The following is a 26,963-nucleotide window of genomic DNA, read 5'->3' on the forward strand; positions in this document are numbered from 1 at the left end:
AAGTAATTAAGTTCAAATTTTGAAATTTAGAATATAAAATGAAGTTTACTCTGTAGTTGACTTAAGTAACAGTAAACCCTCTGTATATCAATTTTATAATAAAAAATGCATGAACAAAGAAAGCAAAAGGACCCATTGATCAATAACAACAGCAAAAGCTGTTTTTGAGTTAAAAAAATCGATGTCGCGGATAACCATGTTCCTTCCATAAGAAATATACACATTATATTATTTATGTAACTGTATCCCTTCTGTACATTACAATTACAATAAAATTAAATTGATATTAAAATAAACCAAACAGTATACCAATTAAGTATTCTTAGAAGCCATTGTTTAAAATCTTTATAAAAATCTGCCCCAAGTACGGAAGGAATATACTTTGATGAAACTATTTATATACTTAAACTTCAGAGAAACAAAAAGTTTAAAAACTGTTACATAGTAACGTAATGAGAATATATTACTATAATAATCATTAGATGAATTTTTAGTGGTAGTCAAATATGTAAGAAATGAGGCAATTTGCCATTTGTTTGAACATAATAAGTGAGAAAGAATGTTCTAGGTCTTTTTAAATATATCACAAGTTTAATGAAGAAACTATTTTGTCACATCATATGATAATCAGATAAAGATGATATTACAGCAAACAACATATTGTACAATGTTTTTGGATGTTAATGCATATACTTATTCTGGTTGTGGGAAATTGTGGGGATTTCAACTTGGGGTATTGTTCTTGCTAGGCTGTCATCATATCAGTGGTTAATTTTAGGATAGGTGTTCCCTTTCCACAAGAACATGCACCTGATCTGTCCTTTTAGCCTTCCCATCATCAATGGCATCAGAGTTGCACAACAAATTGTCTAGTTTCCTACCTTGGCTGGCCTGAATCCTCAGTATTTCCAATCTTAGTCTCTAGATAGTGCAGGATGGTGGAAATGATCCAACGCACCCAGCTATAGATTGAGAAAGAAGCCTGGGTTCTGTTCTTAAATCTCCTAAGTAGTTAAGAGTACAGGAGCCCCTGGTGCCAAGCAGTAAGAGTATTTTTAAAGAACTTAGACATATATATGACTTAGGCTTGTGATTACCTCATGGAAAGAATAAAAGAGCAGTGAAGCATAGAAAACAGGCAGAATTTTAACTAGCTACTCAAAGGCTGAATCAGCTTAGCTAGCTACTCAGGAGGCTGAGATCTGAAGACCACTGTTCAAAGCCAGTCCAGTCATGAAAATACATGCAATTTTTCCAAAAAACCAATAGTGCAGCAGTGGCTCAAGTGGTAGACCACTATCCTTGGGTACAGAAGCTTAGGGATAGTGCCTAGGCACTATCAAACCTCGGGAATGATGAATGCATGCATAAGCACATGCACATGTGCGTGTGAGTACAGGCACGAGTGCGCGCGCGCACACACACACACACACACACACACACACACACACACACACACAAATGAGTATTTCAATGGAGAGTTCTTTATTTTTTCTCTTTGCTGTACTTTATTTCTCTGTATTAGTTCACCAATTAACAAAATCAGATAAGCACCTATTTACATACAACTCATCATGTTTCTCTAAAGTCTGTTCTCTTTTTGGAAGCCTGCTTTTATTTCATCTAAAAGTAAATTATTCAGGAGGTCAATTCATCTCCCTAAACTCTGTAGTGTTAGATAATTGTTTAAGGTTCTTCCTAGCAATATGACTGTGTGAAATCCTGCATCAAGCAATGTATTTCTTTCACTAGAAGGGAAGCCTCTGTGAAACAATTAGTAATAGATTTTTCTCCTCCTGGCAAGCATCTGTAGTTTTATTATCTTCATATAATATATGATCAGCAGGAAATGCAAAGATTTTTTTAAAAAAAATCAGCTATGATAAGCTTATGAAAATCCTGACTATGTGGGAGTGTACTTGTTGTGAGGATAGTGGTTAAAGCCCCGACTGGACAGAAAGATCTGTACACAATGCCAAGACCTGCTATTCTAAATTCCAGGAAGAAAAACATAAAGTGAGCTGAGCTCAAGATCATACACAAGTAGGAAGCCAGATTCTATCTGAAAATTAATCATGATAATTTAGGGCTGGGGGCATGACAAAGTGGTAAGAACACCCATTTAGGAGACACAAGGCACTCAATTCAAACTCTAATATTATGGGTATTAAAGAAAAAAGCTATGACTTTAAATAATTGGAATAATTGTAAGATTTGAGTTTTTGACTGGAGAAAAATCCATATGAGAGATAGAGTGAACCCACCTTGCAATGCTTTCTACTTAACTGATGTTATGAGGTACTCCAGACATAACAGAGTTACCTTGCAAATGAGCATGGATGTGCATTTGAGTGATGGAAATACTCTACTTACACAGTTGTAAATTAAATAGATTTTCTTTATTAGATTGTAGTTCTTAAACTAAGAGCCTGGGTGATGTCCCTGAGCTTTTTCCGTCAAGGCTACTACTCTACAACTTTGAGCCACAGTTCCAATTCTGATTTCCTGGTGTTTGCTTGGAGATAAGAGGCTCATGGACTTTCCTGCCTAGGATAGCTTCAAACCATGATTGTCAGGTCTCAGCCTCCCAAGTAACCAGGATTTCCGGCATGAGCCGTCGATGTTTTTAATAATTTAGTAAATTGTATAGTTACAGAATGTATAAATTTCATTATAAACTGTACAGTATTTGTGTGTATGTATATATCAATGCATACAGATAGAAATATTTTACATATTTCTGTATCTACAATAGATTTATGAAATCATCCTTGATTATAAAATAAAATGGAAACAAAACATAATGAGGAGCAAAACAAAGGGAAGTGTCACATGTTTCTTGTTGTTGACTTGAATATGAGTTGTGAGAATCAGTTTGGGAAAACCATCTTTACTTTAACAAAATTGATATTGGCTATTAATTCTAATCCATGTATTTGTCCATATTGTGCATCCTCACATATGAGTGTCAAAATCAAACCACATTTTTGCCTTTGTATTTAAATCACCTGTTATAATTTAGGGGATAGATTAAGTAATCAAATAAAGATTAAAATAATAGTAAGTGAGGTTACGAGTTAGATCTGAAAATGATTGTAAATATTCTAATAGCTAATTAAATTGCATTTTTCTTACTTTTACTCTATTGTCATGTCCCTCATTCCCACATTAGGAAAGTACATAGAAGGCTTTCACTAAATTATGTGTAAAATTATGAAAAAATTTATTGGAAGAATATGGGCACAGTGTTGTTTTAGCTTATTGAGACCTGTAGGTGGTAGTTGTGTTTTTGAGGAGTTGCAAAAAGTTGTGATGGAGATGAAGGGAGCGATGTGCTTATTCTGGAAAATTGGTTAGAGTATTGCTCCCAGAAAGATAGTCATGAATTCTTCCAAAAAGTTAGAGTAAAATCACTATCATAACCATGTTCACTGTTGCACTATTCACCTTAGTGAAGTTATGGAAACAGACAAGATGCCCTTTGGCAGAGGGATGGTTGGAGAAGTGTGGCACATATACACAATTGGATTGCACCCATCCATTATGAAGATTGTTACATCATTTGCATAGAAATGGATAGATCTAAAAATATGTTAAGTAAACTAAATCTGAATCAGACACACAAAGGAACCATGTTCTGTCGCGTATTTGGAAGCTAGAACTTTAGGCCACTATTACACAACTTTACACAACAGTATTAACCAAAGAATGCTATTTGCAGAGGAGTATTTAAAAGGTGTAATTTCTTATAAAATAAAATTGAACTTTTAATCTAACAAAATGAATACCAGGAAACTATCACTTGGAAGATATGAGGGGAAGTCAAAGGGAAGGAATAAAGAGAGTTATAGAGGAAGAGAGTGAAGGCATAATATTCAATGCAGATAGTATGAATCTAGAAAAAATTAAAATGGGGTGAGCTTTGGAAGGATGTGGAACGTTATGTATACATCTATTGTACTTATAAACTGATTTGTTGAATGGAAATTCCTTCATACCACTATTTAATTAAAATACAATTAAAAACAATGGAGACATCTGACCTTAAACTGCGTTCTCTTAAACCATGAGACAATATAATAGTTTCCTCCTCAAAAAATATCTTTGCAGGTATTTTCCTCATAATGACAGGAAAGTGAACAATGCAATGAATATCAATACATCACATTGCATATCCTAAATAGACACAATATAAATATCACATTAAAAATGTTAGAATTCATCACATGATAAAATAACAGGTATAAAGTATCAAATGCTGATTGTTTTTCCAAGTACTTTACGTTATCTAATTTAATCCTCACAATAATCCCATAAATTGGAACTACTTCTATTTTTAATTATCAGATGATGATATTGAAGTCTTCAGAATTGGAATTACTAGTCTAACATTGCATACATGGTAAGCTTTAGCCTACGGCCCATTCCCACCCTATCAAATTACCTTATTCTATTTTATGACTAAAATACCAGCACTTAGTCTACTAATTCTAGGAAAATTTCCCAATATTATTGTGGACACTCATAATATTTCACTTTATCTTTGTTAGAAAATAGGTTACTAAGCCAGATGCCAGTGGCTCACGCCTGTAATCCTAGCTACTAAGCAGGCTGAGATCTGAGGATCCCAGTTCAAAGCCAGCCCGGGCAGTAAAGTCTGTGAGACTTATCTATAATAAACCTTTAGTAAACCGGAAGTTGCACTGTGGCTCAAGCGGTAGAATGCTCGTCTTGATTGGAAGAGCGCAGGGACAGTGCCCAAGCCCAGAGTTCAAGCCCCATGACTAACTAAAAAAAACAAAAAAAAAAAAAGGAAAATAAAAAGAAAATAGGGTACTGTAATATGAAAACTCCAAGTTCATAATCAATTTATACCTCCCTGGTGAAAGGAACTGCCAAACTATAACATTCTTGATTTCTAGCTCAAAATAGTAGAAATCATATTCTATCCCATGATTCAACACTGCACTGCCTGGGGACCCATCTATGTTTAAAGTCATATTGAAAGAATGACCTACCCAATTTCTGATGAAAACATACTGCAGGTCTTATGGACCAATCATTTCCACATTGTAGCTCACCTATATTGTTTACCATTAGAAGTATTTTGATTGTTTTTTATACCAAACATTTTGAGAGAAAGGTACTACTTTAAAATGTTATTAAACCAACACTGATATAAAAATTACCTTTGACCACAGATAAATATTTTTATCTTTCATATACCCCAAAATGCAGTATGACCTGTCATTAAAGTTAGGAATGAGAGGTTAAGAATCATAGACAACAACACCTAAGCATGAATTAAAGACTCTCCAACTTGTGAATACAATTGGTTTAAAAAGACATCAATACTACTGCATTTTAAAGATTCCTTATGACAATGATAATAATAATGATAAACTATTAACACTTGAAAATAACTTATTTTCTTGGGAGCAGGACACAAAACACAAGATTAATCTTAATTATTTTAAAAGATCTTTATTTATACTACAAATTCACTCTTATAACTATAAAGGTTCTAAGACTAACTGAAGTACAGAGACACAAAGGAAATAATTTAAATGCATCCTCTACATGAAAAGGACTGTGTTAATAGAAAAGAAAGTCCTAATAATAATTAGCTTGCCAAATTCACTTACATTCTTTTATTCTATTTCATTTACTTTCATAAAAACTGGGTTTTCATAAAATGATTCATAAAAAGCCTATATACCCACTTACATTTTCAGACCTTAACGATATTTATTTCAGAAATGTCTTGAGCTCTATAGTCAATGAACTGAAATAATACTTAAATATTCAAAGGGTTTTCAGAAATTGCAAGACTCGCTCTGGGATGTTCTTTATATTGTAAAAGATATCCAAAAAGCCTTATCTGTTAAAGTTGTGATAGTTGCTCCCACAAAAGAGCCATTAGTGAATGTCCCTTTGCATGTACAAAATAACTTTAAATACATCCACAATCTGGAGATGACACATAATTTTTGTTTGTTTGTTTTTGAAAGGAATATCTAACAAGCATATCCACAATACTTATTTTCAGTCAATAAGATGTGATATTCAAACATAATATGGGGTTGATTATCTCTTAGTGAGAATAGATATGATCTTACAAAGGAAGTTATTTTCAACAGTAATCTGGAGTTTATCCATCTTGTGTTTCACAGGAATAACCAGAGAGTAATACTTATTTGGTCAAGTCTGTCAAACTCACTCCATGAGTATATCTGAACTGTATAACCAAGTTAAGTGATCAAATACCTATTTTGTACTAACAATCATCTTACAGCAATAACTTACTACTTAATTAGGTCAGTGTCTTCTTACCTAACATTTAATAAGAGCTGAAAGCGGTCTCTTTTACCTAACTTAATGTTGTAAATGCTTGGATTATGATGACGTTATTATTTGAAAAATAAAATGTACAAAAGGGTAGTTCCACTGAAATGACATGACAAAACACTGATAAATAAAAACACTGCAAAACAGATAGCTCTTTTCAGCCTCACCCTTTCCACATTGGCAAGCAACATTGCAATAGCACATGCACACATACACACACATGTGCGCACATGTACACACACATATACATACATGCTAAATTGAGGGTTTATCGTACAAAAAGTTCAAATGAAATATTAGTGATTAGGACAAATGATGATTTGCCTTATTACAAAATAATACATAATCCAGTCACCACTGGTGTTACATATTTCCTGCCTCTCTACATGTGACTTCTTAATGTATTTTTAATTAATTAATTGACAAATTAAGTAAGTCATTTGTTTGGTTCAGGGCCTGGCTCTTTCCCAGAATTTTTTTTGTTTTATTTTCTCAAGGCTAGCATTTTACTGTTTGTAATAGCTCCATTTCTAGGTTTTGCTGGTTACTTTAAAATCAGAATCTAATGGACTTTTTTTTTTTTTGCTTGGTCTGGTTTTGAACGACAATCCTCAGATTTCATCTTTCTGATTAGCTTGGATTAAATACATGAGCCATCAGTGGGGCTTCTACTTTTTCCTCTATACTTATCTAATGCACATACTTAGTAATTTAAAACTGAGAGAATAGAAGCAAGACATACAGTGATGATATTTTCTTGTCAGAACATCAAGTTAGTAATGGAAATTTCTTCCATACACAAAAAATACCATGATATAGTGTAAGAGAATTCATTATTGAACATATGAGCTTTAAGAGCTTTCTAAAAGATCCATTATTTATTGTTACCCAACATTAGGAAAAAATGTATAATTCAGTAGTAAAATAGAAGTCCTTTTCATGACTACTTAAATTTCTTGTTTTTTTTTTTAAAGACACTTGTTTTCATCTAAAAAAGTAGGCCTGTCTATTTTCTTCATGTGATTTTTATCATTGAAGGTGCTTAATGAGAAGTCAAAATCTGTTAGTAGTCCTTTGCAATCAATTTTCACTTTTTCCTCTTGGAGAATATAATGATCAAAGCAATAGTTCAGAATCAGCAAGCAATATTTCAGAATCATGCTTCCAGTGCAAGTGGCACCAGAAAGTAATCCTCAATACCAGTTTCCACAAAGTTTTCTCACAGATACAATTGGCCTGCCTTCTCTAGCTGCTTTCCTAGCCTGGACCTATTCTTTCATTGTACAGGAAAAGTGTGATTCAAATTATTTCAGTCAGATCTGTTACTAGAATTATCAGGATTTAGATTCTTGTCTGTAATTTGGTCAAAGCTATGCCTCTTTATGTAGGCTACTAAAATGTATTTACGAATTTCAAGTAAATACATAAATTTGATTTCCATCTCTTTAAAAAAATAAAATTTTGTTTGCCCTATAAATTGATCCGAAGCATGGATTTTATGGCTAGCTAGGTCATTGCACACCTGTCTTTCTTCCTCTCTCTCTTTCATAGTTCTCATAGATAATATGATTGCTGCATAATTATCCTCATTTATTTTGCTTTTATATTTTTGGTTGCATCATTTCACTTTCTGCTCTGCCATTTCCCAAATCATTTATATAGAAAGCATTATTTCATATTTTCTCATTCCTAGAATAAGCTGAACCTGAAGACACCACTGGCCCTCATTTTCAGTCTGTACTTTGAATACGGAGGAAAATCTTTCCTCTGCTCTCCATCAATTCCCTACTCTCCAGTTAGAATAGTTTAGAATAGTAAAAAGGGAAAAAGAGAAAATAAATCATGGTGAAAAACTCATGGGGTATTTCTGACCAGTTCATCCAACGTGACCTTTTAGGGAACTACATAGACACCTCATTCCGACTGGCTCTCAAAGTCTCTGGTTAGGCAATTCTGATGAAGATGAGGAACAAGATGAAAAAGTGAGGAATGGTATCAATTGCAAGAAAAAAATGGAGAAGGATCCAAGCAAATTTCTTCTTTGGGATGCTTAAAATAATCAGCTTACTACAGTGTGGAGACTACTTTCCAAAAAGGCCACTCATATGCATATGAGGGATGATGATGAGTATACACCTCTTCATCGGGAAGCCTACAGTGGACAATTACCCATTGTTCGTGAGTTGGTGGCTCAAGTGACACATGCAATAACTGTAGATGGCTGGATACCCCTGCACAGTGGATATACGTGGAATAATACGAGTGGCTTCTTTCTTACTTCATCATGAGGCAGATACCAATGCCAAAATTAAAGACCTCTTTTTTTTTTAATTTTTTAATTTTTTAATTTTATTTTATTTGAGAACATACTGTACAGAGGGGTTACAATTACATGGGCAGGATAATGCATACATTTCTTACCAAGCATTGCAGCCTCCTCCTTTGTTTACCCTTCACCTCCCTTCCCAGCCTCCCCCCTCCCCCCACCCAATCATACCCCCTCCCCCCCCCACACCGACATTGTAAAGCTTGCTATGACATGACATTTTGTAATTCCCCTTGTTACAACAGGTCTACCTGAATCCTTAAACGACTTGTTTGTCCCCATCTCCTCCACATGTTATACTGACATCAAATAAAGTGAAAGCGGGGGTTACACTGTGGGGGAAAGACATACAAAGCAACAAAGAAATAATCTTATAAATGCGTTAGAAACACATGCATGAAAGAAACGAAAACATTAAAATACATATTTAAGGGTTCGTTTTCCTAACATCACATTATCTGATCTTTCCCGCTTGACTCATACCTATACTAGATATTGCAAATAAGGGAAACCATGGGACCTATGTTTCTTTGGGCCTGGCTTACTTCACTTAATATAATTTTTTCCAAGCCTTTCCATTTCCTAACAAATGGGGAAATGTCATTCTTTCTGATGGAGGCATAGAATTCCATTGTGTATATATACCACATTTTCTTGATCCATTCATCTACTGAGGGGCTTCTGGGTTGGTTCCATATCTTAGCTATGGTAAATAATGCTGCAATAAACATAGTTGTGCTGGTAGCTTTAGTGTGGTCTTGTTTGTATACATTTGGGTAAATGCCCAAAAGTGCGATTGCTGGATCATAGGGGAGATCTATGTGAAGTCTTTTGAGGAACCTCCATACTGCTTTCCAAAGTGGTTGAACAAGTTTACATTCCCACCAACAATGAAGTAAGGTTCCTTTCTGTCCACATCCCCTCCAGCGTCTGTTGTTGTTAGAGTTCTTGATTTTTGCTGTTCTAACTGGAGTGAGGTGATATCTCAATGTTGTTTTGATTTGCATTTCTTTTATGGCTAGGGATGTTGAACATTTCTTCATGTGTCTAATGGCCATCCTTCTTTCTTCTTCAGAGAAGCTTCTCTTTAAGTCTTTCGCCCACTTATTTATTGGGCAGTTGTTTCTTTGAGGATTTGTTGTTGGGTGGTTTAATTTTTTGAGTTCCAAGTATATTTTAGATATGAGACCCTTGTCCGTTGTATGGCTAGTAAAGATCTTCTCCCAATCCGTGGGCTTTCTATTGATCTTGCTAGCTATGTCATTTGCCCTGCAGAAGCTCTGCAACCTTATGCAATCCCATTTGTCCAACCTTTCTTTGATTTGTTGTGTTTCCGGGTCTCTATTCAGAAAATTTCGGCCTGAGCCAAGGAGACCTAGGGTTTCTCCTATTCCATCCTGTAATGTTTTCAGAGTGTCTGCTTTGAGTTCAAGGTCTTTGATCCATTTGGAGTTGATTCTGGTGCAGGGTGATATATAAGGATCTAGCTTTAGTTTTCTACATGTAGTTAACCAATTTTGCCAGCACCATTTACTGAAGAGGCTGTCTTTCTTCCATTCTATTGTTTTAGCTTCCTTATCGAAGATTAGATGGCTATAGGTCTGTAGGTTCATTTCTGGGTTTTCAATTCTATTCCATTGGTCCTGAGGTCTGTTCTTATGCCAATACCAAGCTCTTTTGATTACTATGGCTTTATAGTAGAGTTTGAAATTTGGTATTGATATTCCTCCAGCAGTGTTCTTTCCGTTGAGAAGTGTTTTTGCTATTCGGGGTCTTTTATTGTTCCATATGAATTTTTGGATTGCCTCTTCTATTTCCTTGAAGAATGAGGGTGGAATTTTGATAGGTATCGCGTTGAATTTGTAGATAGCCTTGGGAAGTATTGCCATTTTCACGATGTTAATCTTGCCAATCCAGGAGCATGGGAGGTTTTGCCATTTTTTAAGTTCTGTGTTGATTTCCTTTCTCAAGATTTTAAAGTTTTCATCATAGAGGTCCTTCACTTCTTTAGTTAAGTTAATTCCTAGGTATTTTATTTTTTGTGGGGCTATTACAAATGGAGTTGCATTCCTAATTTTAGCCACACTTTTCTCATTGTTGGCATACAGAAAAGCCATTGATTTTGGGGGGTTAATTTTATAACCTGCTACTTTGTCAAAGTTTTGAATCAGCTTGAGTAATTTGGGAGTGGAGTCTATGGGATTCTTTAAATACAAGATCATGTCATCTGCAAAGAGGGAGAGTTTTATTTCTTCTTTCCCTATTTGGATCCCCTTTATGTCTACATCTTGTCATATTGCTGTAGCTAGGCATTCTAATACTAGATTGAAGAGAAGTGGAGAGAGTGGACATCCTTGTCTTGTTCCTGAGTTAAGAGGAAATGGCTTTAGTTTTTCACCATTGAGTATAATGCTGGCTGTAGGTTTGTCATATACAGCCTTTATTGTATTGAGGAATGTTCCATGGATTCCTAATTTTTCCAAAACCTTCATCATAAAGTGGTGTTGGATCTTGTTGAATGCTTTTTCTGCGTCTATTGAGATAACCATGTGGTTCTTGTTCTTGCTCCTGTTGATGTGATGAATAATATTAATTGATTTGCGTATATTGAACCAGCTTTGCATCCCTGAAATGAATCCTGTTTGATCGTGTTGTATGATTTTTTGGATGAATTGTTGAAGTCGATTTGCCAAAATTTTGTTGAGAAGTTTTGCATCGATGTTCATCAAAGAAATGGGTCTATAGTATTCTTTCTTTGATGAGTCCCTGCCTGGTTTTGGGATGAGGGTTATGATGGCTTCATAGAATGTGTTCGGTAGTGAGCTTTCTTTTTCAATTTCATTGAAGAGTTGGAGGAGAATTGGTGTGAGTTCTGCTTTGAAGGCCTTGTTAAATTCCGCTGTAAAACCATCTGGTCCTGGACTTTTCTTAGCTGGGAGGTCTCTTATTGCTGTTTCTATTTCAATGCTTGATATGGGCCTGTTAAGATAGTTTAACTCATCTTGGTTTATTTTTGGCATGTCAATATTTGCTAGGAAGAGGTCCATTTCTGTCAAGTTCTCGAACTTATTAGCATAAAGTTTTGAGAAGTATTCCCTTATAATGTTCTGAATCTTGGTTGTTTCTGTGGTGATGTTTCCATTCTCATCTCTGAGTTTATTAATTTGGGTGTGTTCTCTTCTTTTTCTGATAAGATTTGCTAAGGGTCTGTCAATTTTGTTAAGTTTTTCAAAGAAACAACTCTTTGTTTTGTTGATTCTTTCTATAGTTTTTTTGGATTCTAATTCATTTAATTCTGATTTAATTTTGATTATTTCTTTCCGTCTACTGGATTGGGGTTTACCTTGCTGCTCTTTTTCAAGGAGGTTTAGATGTGTCATTCAATTGCTAGTTTTAGATCTCTCCAATTTGTTGATGTAGGAGCTCAGAGCTATAAACTTGCCTCTGAGTACTGCCTTTGCTGTGTCCCAGAGGAGCTGGTAATTTGTGTGTTCATTTTTGTTGAATAGCATGAACATTTGAATTTCCTTTCTAATCTCTTCCATGACCCACTCTTGATTCAGCAGTGTGTTGTTCAGCCTCCATGTGATACCGGACTTTCTTTGGTGGCTTTTGGTGTTGAGTTCTAATTTTATTCCCTTGTGATCAGAGAGAATGCAGGGTATAACTTCAATGTTTCTGAATTTAGACAAGTTTGCTTTGTGGCCTAGAATGTGGTCTATTTTAGAAAACGTTCCATGTGCTGCTGAGAAGAACGTGTATTCTGATGCTGCTGGGTGAAATGTTCGGTAAATGTCTGTTAAGTCTAGTTGATCTATGCAGCTGTTTAGATCTGCGGTTTCTCTGTTGAGTTTTTGCCGAGTTGATCTGTCTAGTGGGGAGAGTGGTTTGTTAAAATCCCCAACAATTAATGTCTTTGGATCTATATGGGATTTGAGGGAAAGTAGTGTTTCTTTGATAAATTTGGGTGCTCCATTGTTTGGCGAATAGATATTTAGAATTGTAATATCCTCCTGAAAGAGAGATCCTTTAATTAGTATGTAGCAACCTTCTTTATCTCTTCTCACGATTTTTAATTTGAAGTCTATTTTATCTGATATTAGGATTGCAACTCCCGCCTGTTTATGAGGGCCGTTTGCTTGGTAGATTTTGTTCCAGCCTTTAACATTGAAAATGTGTTTGTTTTTACGGGCAAGATGTGACTCCTGCAGGCAGCAGATAGAAGGGTCTTGTTTTTTAATCCAACTAGACAGTCTATGTCGCTTAATTGGAGAGTTCAGTCCGTTAACGTTAAGAGATAGGACTGAGAGGTATTTGGGAGTTCCTGCCATGTTATCTACCTTCTTGGGGGCTGTGAAATCTGGGTTCTTCCTATGGTTCTTTGATTCTCAGTTTGGGTGCAGTTGTTGGCTTTTATTGTGGTCTTGTTTGTTTTCTATGTGTAGGACATCTTTAAGAATCTTTTGTAGGGCTGGTTTGGTGGAGATGTATTGTTTCAAGTTTTCTTTGCTGTGGAAGGTTTTCATTTGGCCTTCAGTTATAAAGGAGATTTTAGCTGGGTACAGTATTCTTGGTTGATAGTTGTTTGTTTTTAGGGCATGGCATACATCATTCCAGGCTCTTCTTGCTTTGATTGTCTCTGCTGAGAAATCTGAGGTGATTCTAATTGGTTTCCCTTTATAGGTGATTACCCTTTTCTCCTTGACAGCTTTAAGGATCTTTTCCTTGTTCTGAGTTGATCCTGTGTGTATTATAATGTGACGGTGGGATGTCCTATTCTGGTCTGGTCTATTTGGGGTTCTAAAGGCTTCTTGTATCTGAATAGGCCTATCTTTTTGCATGTTTGGGAAGTTCTCTGCTAGGATCCTGTTAAACAAATTTCCTAGACCATTAACTTCTGTTTGTAGGTGCTCCTCTACACCCATTATCCTTAAGTTAGGCCTTCTGATGGTGTCTTCCAGGTGTTGGATAGATCTATCACATTTCTTGGACTTGTCTTGGATGGTTGTATGTTCTTTCTCTATAATATCTAGGCTGTCTTCAATCCCTGAGATTCGATCTTCTGCATGGTCTAACCTGCTGTCAAGACTCTCTACTTTGTTTTTAATCTCTTTTCCTTCTAATTGGTCAGCTTTGATAGCTTCAAGTTCTTTGTTGAAGCTCTGTTTTAGGTCTTGTATGAATTTCTTTACTTCCTTAATTTGGTGTTCAGTGTTTGTCCTCAAATCACTTAGTTGATTGGATATGGTTTCTTTGGACTCCCATTCCTTGTGTTGGGTTCCATTCAGCATTCCCTTTGTGGTCTCCCTGACTTCCTTCAGCTCTTTGTTAATGGATTCTATGGATGCCTTTAGTGATCTTTGTGTGTTCTCTACCTGGTCTCTCAATTCCTGTATTACTCTTTGTTTAGCTTCCTCACGTTCGTGGGATTCCTGCAGTTCTCTTTGCGTGTTTCAGCCTGCTCACGCCATTCCTCCCTTTCTCTTTGAGTATTCTCAAGTTGTTCACGCAAATCCTGTATCAGTTTTTGAGTAGCTTCCTCACGCTTATGATATTCCTGTATAAACTTCTGGGATGCCTCCTCTCTCTCCCTCTCACGCTCATACAGAGTCCTTTGTAAGTTGTCAAGCTTCTCATTTATCATGTTTGCCACCAGTGTTTGTAGAGCTATTTGGGAACTCTCCTCTGGATTGTTCATTATCTGATCTGTCCCCTGATTATCAAGATTGGGAATTGAGATACCCGGATTTGCCATTTTTCTTGTGTTTTTCTGGCTTACTCTGCCCATTTGAGATGAAGATAGTACCAGTTTTGTGCTAGAACACTATCTTAAGGCAACCATCAACCAAAGTTTGCATTTGTACAGTCAATAGTCTACAGATACAATCTAGTTCCACAGATACATCTATTCAACATCAAACAACTATATTTTAAAGGACTTTGAACCGCAGAAAAGAATTTGGAAAACCAGAAATTATTAGGATTAGGGAGAGATGTGGGTGAAAAATAGGAATAGATTGGTGTGGGGAGGCACAGGGAGAGTTAACTATGTCCTAATCACAATTCAGGAAATGGATTGGGTAGGATGCAAGTAGAGAGAGAGAGAAAAAGAAGAGAGGGATAGGGGAATGAAAAGAGACCAGAAAAAAAATAGAAACATAAAAATTAATGTTATTGTAGAGATTAAAAGACCATCTATTTAGAGAGGAATGTGAATATGTTGTGAGAAAGGGAGGGACATAGAGGAGGTGTGAAAAACTTTAAGGATGGGAAAGGGAGAAGAAAAGATCAGAAGTTCAGTAGAGCTAGACAAAAAACAAAAAGATAATTAAGAAAGAAAGAAAAAGAGAAAGAAGATAAGAAAAGAAAGGAAAACGCTCATTTACATATTCCTAAAATAAAAATTATAAGAGGAGAAAAAACAAAAAAAAAGTTACTGGAAATCAATTATTTTTTCAGAAGAGGCAAAAATTAAAGATTAATAAAAGTTTTAAAAGAGAAAAAAAATTATATATATATATTTAAGGTAGCAAAAAACAAAAAACAAACAATAAAAAAGAAAAGAAGAAGAAAAAAAGAAAGAAAAAAAAGGAAAAAACGAAAAAAGAAAAAAAAAAGTCCTTTGATTTTTTTTTGGGGGGGGGAGGGGTGGGAAGAATCCTGTATCTCCCTTTTGTCTGTAACCAGCCTTTTGTTGGAGTCTCTGGTCAGCTTGAGGTCCTGTGGCTTGATTGGTTTCTTAAGTCGGTTTGTTGGAAGAGGCAGAAAAATGCTCTGCTTTACCCAAGATTTTGAGATCCCCCTCCCAGGTTAGTTTTCTAGGAGGGTGATCTGCTTTGAGAATCACAAAAGAGGGGGATGCAGTGGTGAGGCTAAATTCTGGGTAGAGTTGAGGCCTTTCAACAATCAGTAGCTTTTTCCTGGGACTGTTTTGTGCAAAAAAAAAAAAAAAATCTCCCAGAGCCCAGCCTGGAGCAGTTCTCAGGGATTCTGTTTTTCAATTGATTGTTGAGGCTGCTAGAGGGAGGGGCAGCCTCTGGCTCTGGTTACCCAGTGAGGGAAGCCACTCCAATGGCTGGCGCCTGAGCTGGGTGACTTTTCCCTGGATGGAGCCGAGTCTGGCAGGTCACTTTGCCGTTAAGTTCTTGTGACCTGCTAAATGACTCGTTTTATTCCAAGGCCTGGGTTGGAGCTGGCAGCTCCTCCGAGCTTTGTTGGTATCCAAGATGGAGATCACTGGTGCTGGGGGGGGAGGGGTGGCTTTCCCTCCTCTGATCCCTAAGAAGGAGTGAGGAAGTCGGGCTTCTACTCACGCCGAGTCTTGGATCCTGGGTCGTCTCTGGTCTGCAAGCTGCAGGATGAAGATGTCCGCTCTTTGTTGGTTCTTGCTGGTGTTGAGTAGAATCTGCTCGCCCGTTGCGTCTGGCTCCTTCGTCCCGGACTCTGTGTGAGCGCTCAGGTATGGCCCCCGGCTGTGGTCTCCGCTGCTTTTGACCCTGCCGCTGCCGTCGCTGCGGCGGCTGCTGGTGAGCACTCAGGTGCTTCTTTTTGCCTTGGCTTCCCCTCTCTTGTCTAACTCTCTGTCCTGTGATGGCACACTTGGTGTGATTCTCTGGCTTAGGACTGTTCACTGGAACTCTAAAATTGCTTTCTATGCGAGAGCTTGTTCAGATTCCAGCTTCTCCTCCGCCATCTTCCCCCTTCATTATTTCAAATTAAAGACCTCTTGACCCCCTTGCATCTTGCTGCTCAGAACTGAGACAGAGAAGATATGCTGGAACTCTTTCTGTTGAACCATTCTGTCAAACCAGGCATGAAGAACAACTTGGAAGAAACTGCATTTGATATTGCCAAAAGGATAAGTATATATCACTAACTCTTTTAAGTTGTGGAAGATCGTACAAATTGTTCTCCTAAGTCCTAATGGTTCGGCTAAGTTTCTTAAATTTCAAAAATGCCAGTCCATCCATTGTGTCCATACAAAATATTTTCACAATCCAAATAACAGCAATGTCTTTTTTTTTGGTCCGTCGTGGGGCTTGAACTCTGGGCCTGGGCACTCTCCCTGTGCTCTTCAGCTCAAGGCGAACTCTCTACCTCTTGAGCCACAGCTCCACTTCCAGTTTTCTTGTGCTTTATTGGAGATAAGTGTCTCACGCACTTTCCTGCCCAGGCTAGATTTGAATTCGAATCCTCAGATCTCAGCCTCCTGAGTAGCTAGGATTACAGGCGTGAACCTCCAATGCCCAGCAACAGCAATAACTTACTGTAAAAATTCACAGATTCCATTTAATTCTTCCAAGTGAATTGCCTGCCTTTGATGTTAAAATGTATTCAAGAGTTTTTGTATACATCTATAATGAGTTCTACAGAATTTGTTATTTTTTAAATCAGAAATAATTTTAACTTATCTGTTGAAATGAGTAGTAGAAAAACTAAAGTATTTCTGGTGCTTGTCTGAAAAAGTATATTTTTAAAATATTCTATATTCTATGTTTGTATAATGTCAATAATCTATTTCATTCTCTCCTAGATATACTCTGAATTTGACATTGTTTTATAATATATAGGTTCATTATTGTGTCCTCTCAGATTGCATTCCATATAGAAACAGTTTAAGATTCCTTTTTTCCTAGGTCCTTATAGTATTATATTTCTTTGGGATAAAATGACAATGATGCCTAATTTCAAAAGTTTTGTAAAGGTTTTGCTATGTAAAGGCCTTTCTAAGTTGAAGACTTAATACACTGATGTCAAACTAACTTTTAATTATATGAATTATGTGGATTATTGCACTTGTAATTTTGTAATTAACTTTTCACTTTTTCATTTTTTGCATCTGAAGAAGGAAAAATATGGAATACTTCACAAGTTTTCATATCTTCCTTGTGCAAGTGCCATGTTAATCTCTGTATTGTTATAATTTGGGTATATGTGCTGCTGAAACATGTAGTATCCTCTAAATTTAAGTAGTTAATGATGCAATCTTTATACAGGCTTATGTCCTTGGGTGCCTATTTGTAACAAGGAAAACTTATTATTCCCAACAATGCTATTGATCTTATTTCCCTAAAATTCTGAGAATAGTGGGGAAAATGATATTGTTCAGTCGATTGCTCACATTTGCAAAATTTGTTTTGTTTTTTTAATTTTTTAATTTTTTTAATTTTTATTGTGAAAATATTGTACAGAAGGGTTACAATTACATGGGAAATATAATGAGTACATTTCTTATCAAGCATTGTAGCCTCCTCCTTTGTTTTCCCTTTCCATCCCTTCCCATCCTCCCCCATCCAATCCTCCCCGCTACACCCCCCTGCACCAAAGTTGTAAAGTTCATTTTTCGACATAACGACTTGTTTATCTAATTGTTGCAATATGTCCACCTCTATCCCTATTTAAACGATTTGTTTTTCCCTTTCCCCTCCACAAATTTTACCGACATCAAATACAGTGAAAGCAGGGGTGATACTGTGGGGGAGGGACATACAAAACAACAAAGAAATAATCTTATAAATGCGTTAGAAGCAATCGCATGAAAGAAAAAAAAACATTTAAATACATATCTTAGGGTTCATTTCCCTTACATCACCTTATCTGACCTTTTCTGCTTGACTCAGACATATACTAGATATTGCAAATAAGGGAAACCATGGGACCTATGGTTCTTTGGGCCTGGCTTACTTCACTTAATATAATTTTTTCCAAGCCTTTCTCTTTCCTAACAAATGGGGCAATATCATTCTTTCTGATAGAGGCATAGAATTCCATTTTGTATATATACCACATTTTCTTGAGCAAATTTTTTTGTCAATGACTTTTTAAGTCTTTTTCATTTGGGATTTGACAGTACTTTCAAGTATTTATAGCTAGGTCCAAAGATGATGGTTTTTCAAGTACTTATTTATCAACTGAGTTAGATTTGTGGAGCTAATGGATTCAAAGTAAGCCTGGCATAAGAGCTACTTCTAAACTTCTGCAACTGAAATATTCCAAAATGAGGTGTTACTGGCACAAATGTCTACCTGACCTTTTATCCTTCTTCCATGTAGGAACGGACCAACTAGAATATCTTACCCTGACAGCATATATTGTCTTACTGGAACAAACGTAATCTTAGTTACTAGGGATCATAGAGAGATGAACAGTTCAGACAGAACTGTTCAGACTAGAAGGTATTTTGTCAAATTTTAATTCTTAGTTATACCTACCATTTCAAAAGTAGCTAATGCCAAGAAAAGGTGAAAAATTGTTCATATGCATGATTACCTAATGTCTTGGCATGTATACCATCCAACCATGGAGGAACTTACAATACTGCCTTTCTAACACCGAGTATTTTCATAGTTGCAGGAGAAGTCCATATGTTTTCCTCGTTATCAGGTCTTAAATTGGTAATGTTTTAATCACAATGTTTCCTCTTGCCTTCAGGCTATAAATCTACAAATGGTAAAGCTTTAGGTATAACTCTGTCAAACACTAAAGTAGAGATAATGGAATAATACTTTAAAACACCGTTGCCCTTGATACCCTAACCACAACAGAACAATGCAAAACATGTGCCTTTTTATTATATTATATATAGTTATATATTTTACATTTATATGTACTGATTATATATTTCACACAGTGAAACATACTAGAATTAGTTGATAATTTATTTATTCCAATAAATAGAATTGGAATATAAATAATTAGGTTTAGAATATATATTAGAATATAAAAAGTATCAGTGCAATGTCTTCGGTATAAACTTGTGATACCTTCTAAGTGTTCTTGGTCTTCTGAATTCACATGGCAAAAAGCAATGTTGTTTTCCTCTAATCTATAAGGGATTTTACTCTACTGCTCTGTTTATTGTTTTAACTTGCTGGTCCCAAACTGTTTTTCTCCATATTTCTGAAGCATTCCTACTGATTATGCCCAAATATGATGTCTAAAAAATATTATTTTTCTGCAAGACTCATGGGTCCTAGGATCCCAGGTCCCAGTTATCTGCATCATGAGATAACAGAGGCAAGACTTCTCACCTAGGCCCATGCAACATGCCAACAGAAACTAATTGAAGACCCATCTCAATTTCTCATTTCCTATATTTCAGGGCCCCAATTCCTTGAGATGCAGGAATTTGCAGTAAGCAATTGTGAAATGCAAGGCAACTTAAAATGAAGGATGAGATCACCAAATCTGAGAGAAAGTACTGTAATTCAAACTTTCAATTTACAGATGACTAGCACATATCAGTGAACAAGATCACAAAGTGTCATAAACTATTTTTAATACCCCTCCCCTAATAATTAATGAAAGATTTCAGTCCAGCATAAGTGGGCCAAAAAAATAGTTCCTGGAAGGAAAGATCCTAAATTGGTCTACCAAGTCCTGGAAAACTTGACATAGAGATCAAATTTAATTCAGAAAAACATTAATTGAGAAGATTCTTAGTGCTTCAAAACACTGGTAATTCAGTACAACTTGGTTCTGTGGTATAAAAATGTTGTCACTTTCAAACCAATGATAACCTATATTTAAGGAAAGTGTATTCCTTTTCAAATAAACTTTTTAAAATCCCATTTGCCAAAATAACTTTTGACAAATAGATGAAACTTAGTGACATTACAAGTTTTTCAAGTGTAGGGAACAGGTTACAATAGAGTTGATTTATTTTCCCAGCACTAATGTCAAACAGGTTCACCCATTCATTAAAGCATAGAAATAGTACCACCCACCATTTGTGTTGCTCAGTAGGTGCCTTCCAGAAATGTGTTAAAGAGATCAGCTTTCCATATTTCAAACCCAAACATTAGCTAATAAAGTTAATTTCATCACTTAATAAGGTAGTTTTTAAAAAGTCACAAATAGTTGCCTTATCATATGTTGTTTTATGTTTTCCCTATCTGTATAACATAGTAAGAAATATGACTTAAATCTTGAATATTGGTACTCCTCAGACATATGTCATAAAATCCATCTTCTATTTCTATCACATTCCTCTATAGTAGTAAATTTTAATTTTCTTCTTTTTCCAAAACTTATAATTAGTAGAAAATATTATCCCATGTAAAATAAAATAATCACAAACCATTGTACAAAGCCATTTATAAAAATTGGTAGTTAGGAATACATTCTAAGCCATTATTAAACTTTCTTATTGACTAAAGATTAATCTTCCAAATGGATGAGAATAAAATCATGTCTAGGTGTTTCATGTCTCCAGTCTTCCAAATTGTTACTGCAGATGTATAAATTATGGAAATATAAGCTGACATCAATTCAAGTATATGCAGGTTTGAAACTCCATGGAATGTATATAAACCTTTCAAAGTATTAACAGTTTAACAGAATGACTATCAGGAAGTTTAAACCAGAGAGGAATAATAGTCAAGACATAGAATGAATGAAAAATGGAACAAGAGGCAAGTACAGCTAGACTATTAAATGTACACAAATGACAAAGGAAGTGGTAAATCTGAAATAATTCTTGCAAAAGGGGTTGGTTGACAATGATAGAAGGAGTCACTCTGATCCAGGAGTATTGGACAATTAGATGGGTATATTTAATTGTAACACACTTGCACAACCTTTTGAAATTCAGTTAAAAAACACAACAAAAACAAAAACACACAAAAATCACAACTAAACAGCAATCTCTAGAAAGTATGAATATGGCCTCTCAAAATTTTAAGCAGTTAATGAAGAACAGTTTTGGGAAAAGCAAACAAAACTGTTCAAAGAGGGAAGTTTGGGGTAGAGGAGAATTTTGAACAGGTTTAAATAGATTGTCTAAGGTTATAAATCACCTACACCTGCTGAAAATATTATCTTTCTTCTGTGAGTTCTCTTTGTCTGAACTGGATACTCCAGTCCTGAGACACACTTGATAGCTTGTGAAGATAGCATGGAAGAAACAAGATCAAGAACCCATTACTCCACTGGAGAGAAAACAATCCTCTGTTTTCTCCCATCTCACTTCACTACTCTTTCTTCATACTTTTAAGTCAATTAATTTTGAATTATGTATTTCCTTCTTTGTTCTGGCAAAGTAATTGGTCAAAGTAATTCACTACATATTATTTACCATTTTTTTCTATCATGCTGTTTACATGTCCAAGCGAGTCCATTAAACTTCCCTCTTGCATATGGTTGCCATGAAACAACATCTATGTTAATGAGGACAAATCTAATATAAAATTTTGTCTCCAGGAAACAAGCCCAAGAAAGTGTGATCACAAATATTTGGCTATACTTTTTTTCTGTTTGCTTTTACCTTGAAAGTCTTCTGTCTAAAGTGCCCAGAAAAGTAAGTGCTCCATTCCTTTTTGGTTCAATCAATTCTAATCTCAAAGATATATTTTGCTAACAAGATGCTTAGAGGAAACCGAGAAATACTGCACTTTTATCTTCTCTCTTAAGACTTTCTTTAGATACCATATCAGGAACAGGGAAGTTATTCTTTGCAAAATTACTTCAATAGATTATATTTCTCTTGGTTTTGCATTTGCTCAACAAGATGTATGGAGGAGAATAGAATTAAATCACCCATACCTTGGAAGAAAGTGTCTGTTACAAAAGGACAATGCTTCTATGTCCTACTTCTATGTCCTTCTCTTAGCTCTTGCCTGATTTCCAATTAATCACAGCTTATGGCTTCAAGTGTAGCGAAGCTGAAGGACTATACAGTCTCCGCCACTGCTGTATCTTCATGATTTCTCTTTTTAAACTCTTTTATGTTGCCTCATTTCGATGTGGAATTTTTTTCATGTCTTCATTCAATCTATTCTGCATAGTAGTGAGCCAAATAGGCTCCGTAAAATCACTTTAGGTAGCAAAAATATTAACAAAATGTATACTGAAAAGTTTTGGCCTCCCTCCACTGCTGAAGCCAATACGCTTATCTAGGGCTTCTAGTTAAGCTTCCATTTACTCATTTCTTTTCTGAACCCAAAATTTTTGGCGTACATAATAAGAGAAATCTTCACTATATTACGTTTTTAAGGATATTATGTTTTGTGAGCCACTTAGAAATTAGGAAATAGAAAGGTTTGGAAAAAATTATATTAAGTGAAGTAAGCCAGGCCCAAAGAAACATAGGTCCCATGGTTTCCCTTATTTGCAATATCTAGTATAGGTATGAGTCAAGCGGAAAAGGTCAGATAATGTGATGTTAGGAAAATGAACCCTTAAATATGTATTTTAATGTTTTCGTTTCTTTCATGCATGTGTTTCTAACGCATTTATAAGATTATTTCTTTGTTGCTGTGTATGTCCCTCCCCCACAGTGTAACCCCCGCTTTCACTATATTTGATGTCAGTATAACATGTGGAGGAGATGGGGACAAACAAGTCGTTTAAGGATTCAGGTGGACCTGTTGCAACAATGAGAAGTACAAAATGTCATGTCAAAACCAGCTTTACAATGTCGGTGTGGGGGGGGTAGGGGGGTATGATTGGGTGGGGGGGAGGGGGGAGGGGAGGGGGGAGGCTGGGAAGGGAGGTGAAGGGTAAACAAAGGAGGAGGCTGCAATGCTTGGTAAGAAATGTATGCATTATCCTGCCCATGTAATTGTAACCCCTCTGTACAGTATGTTCTCAAATAAAATTAAAAAAATAAAAGAAATGTGAAATCATTGGTTTGAAGTATCCAGTTAGATTGTTTTTCTCAGTTTCACTGCTTCACAGGCAAAGACATTGTGGAAAGTGTTACAAACACAAAAGTGTAAATCCAATACCTTCTTTCATTGTGGAGATCACTTTCTCCCTAAATATTTTGACCCAAATTATCTTTTTCAGAGAATGACTGGTAATTAAAGGTTAATTCACAAATTTTGAAGTCTTTTTTTAAAGAAATTTGAATTTAAATTCCACTACAACCTTGTTTCACACAGTGAGAGTATATTTCGTGGATAAGGACAATTCTCAAGGGAACCTACAGGATTTACAGCAAGGTTTCTGAGGTTTGTTTGTTTCGTGTTGTTTAATGTGAAAAAGAGCTATCTTTAGCCACATTGCTCCCACTCTACTAAGTTACCATGGATTTCTTTGCATGAAAGCCTACATAGGGAAACCGATTTTTTTCATTTGTGGTTGTTGTTTTTGATGTACTATGTGATTTCTGTTTTCTTTGGGTTTTCCCCTATGGTTTATCCCTGCTGTATTTGACTTTGTATTGTGTATACATTTACCATAATTAGGAAAGGGAAGAGGAACAACAAAATGGTGAGACAAAGGACAAAGTAAAAACCAATGCAATAGCAATACTCACAAGACAATATGTTGGAAATGTGCATTAAAACTTGGGAGGTATGAAGGGGTGAAGGAAAACTGTGAGAAAAATGAGGAATGGTAAAAAGTTTGAAAAGTTATGTATTCACTACCTTACAATTACTGTAACCCCACTGTACATCACTTTTACAATAAGATTAAATAATGAGCTGCATAAAAAATATAATTTCACTGTATTGATATAGTAAATATTATTCTTTATGTAGAAACTTTTTATAAAGCAATACTTTTTGGCATCTAATTTGAATTAATTACCCCTTCTTTATCAGAGGGTCATCAACTTGAATTTTATCCTCTAGACAATATTTTCACAATGAATTTGCCAATATTTTGAAAAAAGAATAAATTTAGTACTTTTTTATACTAAAACCGAAAACAGTTTAATTCTATGGAAACACATAACTTTTAAAAGTAAATAAGTTGTTAAGAGGACCGAGTATATGTTCATATGACTAATAACTACTCATTTTTAAATTCTCAACATTCCATACCTGAGAGATTCAAAACAGTACCTGTTTTCATGTTATGAAATTCTGCAATAGATGCACTTTCCAATGGGCTGTTATAGATTGAGAAGTCAACAGAAAAATAGCCATATTCTGGTACAGGATAAAACTATGAAACATCTGTAATAATTAATTCTTCAAGAGTAACAATTTTTATCAGAGTAAGCTATTATTTCTATGACCATCAATCCCAAGATTTATGCCATAAAGTCATCCTATCCCAACAGTTTCCAATTTGTAAGGTGCACCTTAAAGTTACTTAATTCACATCATGAATAGCTTATCTCTATTGTGAAAAAATACTCTACCTCTGCTAATGTGATGCCCTCCTTGTTCTGGAAAGAAGACCACAACAAACTGAGTTGCATCATTTTTCCCCCAGTGGTATTCTTGAGAATAGAACTTGCAAATATTATGTATATTTATACTTTTAAAACTATCATAAATATTCAGGATGCTAAGATCAGAAAATTATGGAACAAAGCCCACCCAGGCAGGAATGTTTCTTAGAATCTTATCTTCAATACTTCTCAGAAAAAAACAGGCACAAGTGCCACTGAGGTTGAAGTGGTGGGGAACAAGCCTTGAGCATAACCAGGCTCAGAGAGTGTCCAGGCCCAGAGTTCAAGCTCTAGGACAAACCAATAAAACAAAAACAAAAATGAAAACAAACCCCAAACCTAGCATTTTTCTCAATGTATAGAGAGGCACATAATTAAGGAAATTGCTTACTGTGTTTCATATAGGTAGAAGAAAGAAGATGTCACACAATTACTCTCTTCATACCATATTATACCAAACCCTCAAAACATTGCTCTTTTTCTAAATTTGTAAATTAATGTCATCCATTTGTTGGCAACTCTGTCTAGATTATTCACATTATCATGTTGTACATGAAATGTTGGGAATTATCTATTAACTAAGTTCTAATTATAACTCTCTTGAATGTATATTCTAGGAAAATAGAATACCAGAATCATTTAAATTAAACCCTCTACTTAAAAATAATTTTGTAGAATCTTATAGACTATTAAATTACAAACAAAACCAAAATATTTATTTAAAATCTAAATTCTAATTTAGCAAGGTCTACAAAGTCCTACATTAGACAATCTTTGCTTTTTCTCCAGGCTTAAGCTTTTGTAATCCTTCATCATTCTGTTGGAATCCAACAGAATGATGCTGGATTACTTACTTTTGCAAATTTTTAGATAGAAATCATGAGCCATTTTGCATCTGGGAATGTTCTATAATGAAGAGAGCATTTAAAACACAAGTCAGGATTACGTATGAGTTGCATTTCAATAGGAAACTTGACTTCTTAAAACCTAGTGACAAAATTAGCCCAATCTTCCAACTGTGTATTCCTTTCTAATTGTTTGGATTGTTTTATTGAGATGAAATTATACTACCTGATCCAGGGAAGGTATCACTATGTAATTCTACTCTCTAATCTCCTGTCTTAGTCAGAGTGCTAGAATTCCAGGCTTGTATCACATTGCCTTGCCATAGTTTGTTGGTTTATTTAATCTAGAAACAGACTAGCAATTTTGAACTCCTCTTATGATCTTATCCACTAGACTGACTGCTCAGACTGTTTATGTACTATTTTCAAAGATGTTCTAGCATTTGACAAGGATATGAACATTTTCAGATGCACCTGCAGGGGTCTCTGATTCCTTCCTCCATGGACTCGATCCTGTTAATAATGATTACTTGACTCTCTTACTATCTCCGGTCCCTACCTATGTAGTATTCTCAACTTTTTTGAAGAAATTTCACTTGTGGGCTTTCTAATATTACAAATTGTCACTTGATTCTAGTCTTACTCAGAACATATTTTCTATTGTTTTCTAACTTTTCTACATATTCTGAGAGTTGTTTCATTTGTGTATTTGTGAGTGCACATATAAGTGCCTCTGTGTGTATGTGTATGTTTGTATGTATGTATGTATGCAAAATCCTCAAGCTCTTATTCTTCAGCAATTTGCTCATGATTGGTATTCCATCTTTTGGCTGTTTAATTATACATAGTGTCACAAAGCCTGTTCTTCCCAGGCTGGATGCAAACTGAACTTCCCAGACTCATTTACATTTTTAGATTTTATTTTTCCAGGAGTATCAACTTTTACACTACAAACATTTTTGTGAGTGTAAAGTCTAACCTGTAGCCCAGATTTTTAACTCAAGAATTCATATAAAGATAGATGAACATACACATTACATATCCTGGGTGTATACTGTTAGAAATGTGATCGTAAGCTGAGTAGTGGTGAGATCTGAGGATTGGGGTTTAAAGCCAGCCTGGGTAGGAAAGTCCTGGAGACTCTTTTCTCCAATAACTACCAGAAAACTGGAAGAGGCACTGTGGTTCAAGTAGTAGAGCTCTAGTCTTCAGCTGAATAGCAGAAGGACAGCGCCCAGTCCCAGAGTTCAAGTGCCAGGACCAACAACAACAAAAAAGAATATAAGAAAAGGAAAGAAAAAGAAATGTGATCTTAGCC

The 26,963-nt window shown here is 35.5% G+C and overlaps 1 pseudogene; it reads right to left on the minus strand.

Annotated features, from left to right (window-relative positions):
- Window positions 1-17,523: 17,523 nt before the first annotated feature.
- LOC138820434 (U6 spliceosomal RNA) lies at window positions 17,524-17,623 on the minus strand (annotated as a pseudogene).
- Window positions 17,624-26,963: the final 9,340 nt, after the last annotated feature.

This window comes from Dipodomys merriami, unplaced genomic scaffold (genome assembly GCF_024711535.1).
Source record: "Dipodomys merriami isolate MVZ:Mamm:240054 unplaced genomic scaffold, mDipMer1.0.p SCAF_883, whole genome shotgun sequence".
In the NCBI taxonomy this organism is placed as follows: Eukaryota; Metazoa; Chordata; class Mammalia; order Rodentia; family Heteromyidae; genus Dipodomys; species Dipodomys merriami.